The sequence below is a fragment of the Psammomys obesus genome, unplaced genomic scaffold (genome assembly GCF_907164565.1).
Source record: "Psammomys obesus unplaced genomic scaffold, mPsaObe1.curated_primary_1811, whole genome shotgun sequence".
Lineage (NCBI taxonomy): Eukaryota > Metazoa > Chordata > Mammalia > Rodentia > Muridae > Psammomys > Psammomys obesus.
Genome location: NW_026593286.1, coordinates 44,999,414 through 45,005,833, shown reverse-complemented (window position 1 = coordinate 45,005,833; position 6,420 = coordinate 44,999,414). Strand labels below are relative to the sequence as shown.

The following is a 6,420-nucleotide window of genomic DNA, read 5'->3' as shown; positions in this document are numbered from 1 at the left end:
CATTTATTTTAGCAGTGAGAGAACTGACAGAATCCAGAGCCTGGACATGCACCTAAGGTCATGAAGGAAAGACAAGTTTGCACGGAGCCTCTAAGTTTCAGTTTATAGAACTGGTACTCTTCCTCTTATCTCCTAAAGTGCGCCAGAGAGATACCTACAGCTCTGTCTGCTTCTATCTCATGAATTGATCCCATTTGGAAGCTCAGAATAATATGAGATTAATAATAATAATAATAGGAATGAGATGGGCAGCCTGCATTCTGAAATGCATTTTTCTGTTTGAAGGACATAACGAGCAAGGACTCAGGCTGTCTCTTGTTTGAGACCTTGGCTTTATGGTATTATAGAGAAAATGCTTGTTTTATAAAGAGGAAAAAAAAAACATGCTATCAAACTTCCTGGCACTAATATAAATAATTATCCTAAGTTATAGATGCTTCAAAGAAAAATATTAGCCCAGGATACTATGATTAGTGTTGTTGTTCCTCTGTATACTTCAAGCCTTTGTAAACCCTGAGAAAGTGTCATTGACATCAATTAAGAAAAAGCCGTGGAGAAGAAAAAGATCATGAGGGGCGTGCTGCATTAAAACTGAATCTACTATTGTAGAAGGGTCTACTATTGAGAAGTTCTGCTGAAGGAAGTACAAGGGGATGTTTAGAATCAAAGAAGGTCCAGGGACTGTCAATGTAATGAAACACAATAAATGTTAGAGAACCCCCACCTGGAAAACCTTTTCTCAATTATTAAGGTTAATGTTTAACTAAATTTTGATTATATACGTCAAAAGATACCTCTCAGATGACTCTGTATACTGTCATTAACCTAAATGTGCACAGACACATGTAAAAATCAAGAGAAATTACAATGACATAGGAATTTTGCAAAAATACTTCATCTCTAAATAATTTTATACCTTTATCTGCTGCCTTTATCTAGAAAGTATGGTTTATTGTTATTAAGGCAAAATGAAAATTACACTTCATCCAGGAGGAACAGTATCTAGTACAAAAACAAAGTTCTAGGAGTCAGATTTCATTAAAAAGATAGAATGCAATAAAATGTTCTGTATTACACATTAACTCTCTTGTCAGTATACTGTGTCAACCTAATAAAACTGGTGTTGAAGTTTTATTAATGTCTTTAAATTCTAGGTGTCTTACTATTCAATTGTTTAAGCATTTTTTTTATTAATTACACTTTATTCATTTTGTATCCCCCCGTAAGCCCCTCCCTCCTCCCCTGTCGATCCCACCCTCCCTCCCCTTTCTGCATGCATGCCACTCCCCAAGTCCACTGATAGGGGAGGTTCTCCTCTTCTTTCTGATCTTAGTCTATCAGTTCTCATCAAAAGTGGCTGCATTGTCCTCTACTGTGGACTGGTAAGGCTGCTCCCCCCTCAGGGGGAAGTGATCAACGAGCAGGCCAATCAGATTATGTCAGAGGCAGTCCCTTTTCCCATTACTATGTAACCCACTTGGACACTAAACTGCCATGGGCTACACCTGTGCAGGGGTTCCAGGTCATCTCCACAAATAGTCCTTGGTTGGAATATGAGTCTCTGGGAAGTTCCCTGTGTTCAAATTATCTTGTTCTGTTGCTCTGCTTGTGGAGTTCCCGTTCCCTCCAGCCCTTACTATTTCCCACTTCTTACATAAAATTCCATTCACTCTGCCCATCAGTTGGCCATCAGGCTCAGCATCTGCTTTGACAGTCTATACTGCAGAAGCTTTCAGAGGCCCTCTGTGGCAGGTTTCAAGGTTGTTTCCTGTTTTCTTCTGGCTTTCAGAGGCCCTCTGTAGCGGGTTCCGAGGTTGTTTCCTATTTTCGTTTTCTTCTGATGTCCATCCTCTTTGCCTTTCAGGATGGGGATTGAACATTTTAGTTAGGGTCCTCTCTTTTGCTTAGTTAGTTTAGATGTACAGATTTTAGTGGGTTTATTCTATGTTGTATGTTTATATGAGTGAGTATATACCGTGAGTGTCTTTTTGCTTCTGGGTCAACTCACTCAGGATGATCCTTTCCAGGTCCCACCATTTACCTGCAAATTTCATGATTTCCTTATTTTTCATTGCTGAGTAATACTCCATTGTATAGATGTACCACAGTTTCTGCATCCATTCTTCAGTTGAGGGGCATCTGGGTTGTTTCCAGCTTCTGGCTATTACAAATAAAGCTGCTACAAACATGGTTGAGAAAATCAACAAGATCGACAAACCCTTAGCCAAGCTAACTAAAAGGCAGAGAGACACCACCCAAGTCAACAAAATCAGAAATGAAAGAGGGGACATAACTACAGACACTGAGGAAATCCAAACAATCATTAGGACTTACTTCAAAAGTCTATATGCCACAAAATTTGAAAATCTAAATGAAATGGACAATTTTCTTGATCGATTTGACTCACCAAAGCTGAATCAGGACCAGGTAAATCAACTAAATAGTCCTATATCCCCCAAAGAAATAGAAGCAGTCATCAAAAGTCTCCCATCCAAAAAAAGCCCAGGACCAGATGGCTTCAGCACAGAATTCTACCAGACCTTCAAAGAAGAGCTAACTCCAATTCTCTTCAAACTATTCCACAAAATAGAAACAGAAGGAACATTACCAAACTCATTCTATGAAGCCACAATCACCTTGGTACCTAAACCTCACAAAGACTCAACAAAGAAAGAGAATTTCAGGCCAATCTCCCTTATGAACATTGATGCAAAAATACTTAACAAAATACTTGCAAACCGGATCCAAGAACACATCAAAGATATTATCCACTATGACCAAGTAGGCTTGTTTAAGCATTATTAAGAATGCAATTCTATTCTGTGTCTAGCCATGTTCCAGGATATGGGAGAAAAACTGCATTAGACATGGTGTCTTCACTCTAGGGCACATAGCCATTGTGTGCAGACTGTGTTCAAAATATGTTAAGATTTATTTCACTAGGTAAATGAAGCCAAAGCATCCACTGAAAAATTCATAATGGTAAAGAAATTACTTCAAAGGCCGGCTGGCAGCTGTTACCATGAAGGTCGAGTTGTGCAGTTTTAGTGGCTACAAGATCTACCTGGGACACAGGCAGCCCTATACCAGGACCCACAGGAAGGTTTCCAGTTTCTTTTTTAATTATTTTATTTTTTTTATTAATTACAGTTTGTACACTTTGCATCCCAGCTCCCTCCCTCATCCCCTCCCAATCCTACCCTCCCTCTGTCATCTCCTCCCATGCCCATCCTCAGTCCACTGATAGGAGAGGTTCTCCTCCCCTTTCTGCTTACCCTAGCATGTCAGGTCTCATTAAGACTGGCCGCATTGTCTTCCTCTGTGGCCCGGTAAGGCTCTCTCCCATCAGGGGGAGGTGATCAAAGAGCTGAGTACATGTCAGAGACAGTGTCTGTTCTCAATACTAGGGAACCCACTTGGACACTGAACTGCCATGGGCCACATCTGTGCAGGGGTTCTAGGTTATATCCATGCATGGTCCTTGGTTGGAGTATCAGTCTCAGAAAAAGCCCCTAGGCCCAAATATTTTTTTGGTTTTGTTGCTTTCCTTATGGAACTTCTGTCCTCTCCAGGTTTTTCTATCTCCCCCTTCATTCATAAGATTCCTTACACTGTGCCCAATGTTTGGCTATAAGTTTCATCTACTTTGATACCATGCTAGGTAGAGTCTCTCAGAGCCCTTCTGTGGCAAAGCTCCTGTCCAGTTGCCTATTTTCTCCCTTTTCCGATGTCCTTCCTGTTTGCCTTTCTGAATGAGATTGATCATCTTACCCAGCATCCTCCTTCTTGCCTAGCTTCTTTCGGTGTACAGATTTTAGTACGTTTATCCTATATTGTATGTCTAATATCCAAACTTATAAGTGAGTATATACCATATGTATCTTTCTGCTTCTGGGATACTTCACTCAGGAAATATTTTCTAGTTCCTATGATTTGCGTGCAAATTTCATTATTTCCTTGTTTCTAGTTGCTGAGTAGTATTCAATTGTGTAAATGTACCACAATTTCTGTATCCATTCCTCAGTTAAGGGACATCTGGGTTGTTTCCAGATTCTGGCTATTACTAATTAAGCTGTTACAAACATGGTTGAACAAATGTCCTTGTTGTATACTTGAGCATATTTTGTATATATGCCTAGGAGTAGCATAGCTGGATCTTGAGGTCCAGCATCTTCAACAAATGATGCTAGTCTAACTGGATATCCACATTCAGAAAAATGCAAACAGATCTATATTTATCACCCTGCACAAAATTAAAGTCCAAGTGTATCAAAGGCCTCAACATAAAACCAGATACACTAAATCAGTTAGAAGAAAAAAATGAGGAAGACCCTTGACCTCCGTAACAGAGGAGACAACTTCCTGAACAGAACACCAATATCAAGGGCTCTAAGATCAATAATCAATAAATGGGACCTCATGAAGCTGAAAATTTTCTGTAAAGCAAAGGACACTGTCATCTGAACAAAATGACAGCCTACAGACTGGGAAAAGATCGTCACCAACCATATATTTGACAGAAGGCTAATATCCAGAATATATAAAGAACTAAAGAAGTTAAAAAAGCAATAAAACAAGTAATCCAATTTAAAAATTGGTACAGAGCTAAACAGAGAATTCTCAATAGAGGAATATAGAATGGTGGAGAAACACTTAAAGAAATGTTCAACCTCATTAGCCATCAGGGAAATGCAAATCAAAACGACCCTGAGATTTCACCTTACACCCATGAGAATGGCTAAGATCAAAAACTCAAGTGATAATACATGCTGGAGAGGATGTGGAGAAAGGGAAACCCGCCTCCATTGCGGGTGGGAATGTAAACTTGTACATCCACTTTGGTTTCCAGTTTCTTAATGTAAAATGTGAGTCCACGTTCCTTTCCAAAAGGGATCCTTGGCAGATAAACTGGACTGTCCTCTACAGAAGAAGGGACAGTCAGAAGAGATTCAAAAGAAAAGAACCTGCCATGCAGTCAAATTCCAGCAGGCCATCACTGGTGCATCTCTTCCTGATATGATAGCCAAGAGGAATCAGAAACCAGAAGTTAGGAAAGCTTAGTGAGAGCAGCCTATCAGGGCTGCCAAAAGAAAAAAGAAAAAGAAAAAGAAAAAAAAAAAAAGGCTAAGCAGGCATCCAAGAAGACAGCATCTATGGCTGCTGCCAAGGCCCCCACGAAGGCAGCACCTAAACAAAAGATTGTAAAGTCTGTGAAGGTCTCTGCTCCCCTAGTGGGTGGAAATCGCTAACTTGGTAGAACAGATTTTTTTTAATATGAAAATATGTACTTTATTAAAATATCTTTATAATGATTAAGTTGACCATGACTGACAGTATGAACAAAAATAATAGATTCTTCTCAAATTATAAAAATTAAGTTGAAAATTTAAAATTCTAGTAAAATTATTTTCAGTGGATTTGTGGGTATACAAATAATCATAATGAAAAAAGCATATCCCAGCCTATGTATATAAATGCACAGTAATACACAAACATACACACACATAAATTTAAAAATCAACTGTGAGGACTGTATTAACAATTATCAGAGGTAGAAGAAAACAATGTTACTACTGTTGTTTGTATTTTATATTAAAATGTAACTGAGAGACTGTAAGTGCAGATAATACATTTTATTGACAATACCCACACAACTAATGGAACATGAAGGAGAGGTGGTGTATACAGAGAGCCTTCTGTTCTATTGCTCTGTAGTACAGCTTGAGATCGGGGATGGAAATACCTCCAGATAATCTGTTGTTGTGCATGATCTGTTGTTTTGGAGATTCTGGGTTTTTTGTTTCTCCATATGAAGCTGAGAATCTTTTTTTCAAGGTCTGTAAAGAATTGAGTTGGTATTTTGATGGGAATTGCATTGAATCTGTAGATTGCTTTTGGCAGGATGGCCATTTTCACAATGATAATCCTACCAATCCATGAACACGGGAGATCTTTCCATCTTCTGAGATCTTCAATTTCTTTATTCAGAGACTTGAAGTTTTTCTCAAACAGGTCTTTCACTTGCTTGCTTAGTGTCACCCCAAGGTACTTTATGTTATTAGTGGCTATTGTGAAGAGTGTGGTTTCCCTAATTTCTTTCTCGGCCCTTTTGTCTTTGGTATAGAGGAGGGCTTCTGATTTTTTTGAGTTGATTTTGTATCCTGCCACTTTGCTGAAGGTGTTTATCAGCTAGAGGAGTTCTCTGGTTGAATTTTTGGGGTCGCTCATGTGTACTATCATATCATCTGCAAATAGTGACACTTTGACCTCTTCCTTTCCGATTTGTATCCCCTTGATCTCCTTTAGTTGTCTTATTGCTCTGGCTAGGACTTCAAGAACTATGTTAAAGAGGTATGATTCTAACTGACTGATTTCAGCCCTGAGTTTGATTATTTCCAGCTGTCTGCTCCTCTTGGGTGT

The 6,420-nt window shown here is 39.0% G+C and overlaps 1 pseudogene; it reads left to right on the top strand.

Annotated features, from left to right (window-relative positions):
- Nucleotides 1-3,019: 3,019 nt before the first annotated feature.
- On the top strand, nucleotides 3,020-5,249 carry LOC129683560 (60S ribosomal protein L24-like; annotated as a pseudogene).
- The last annotated feature ends 1,171 nt before the right edge of the window (nucleotides 5,250-6,420 follow it).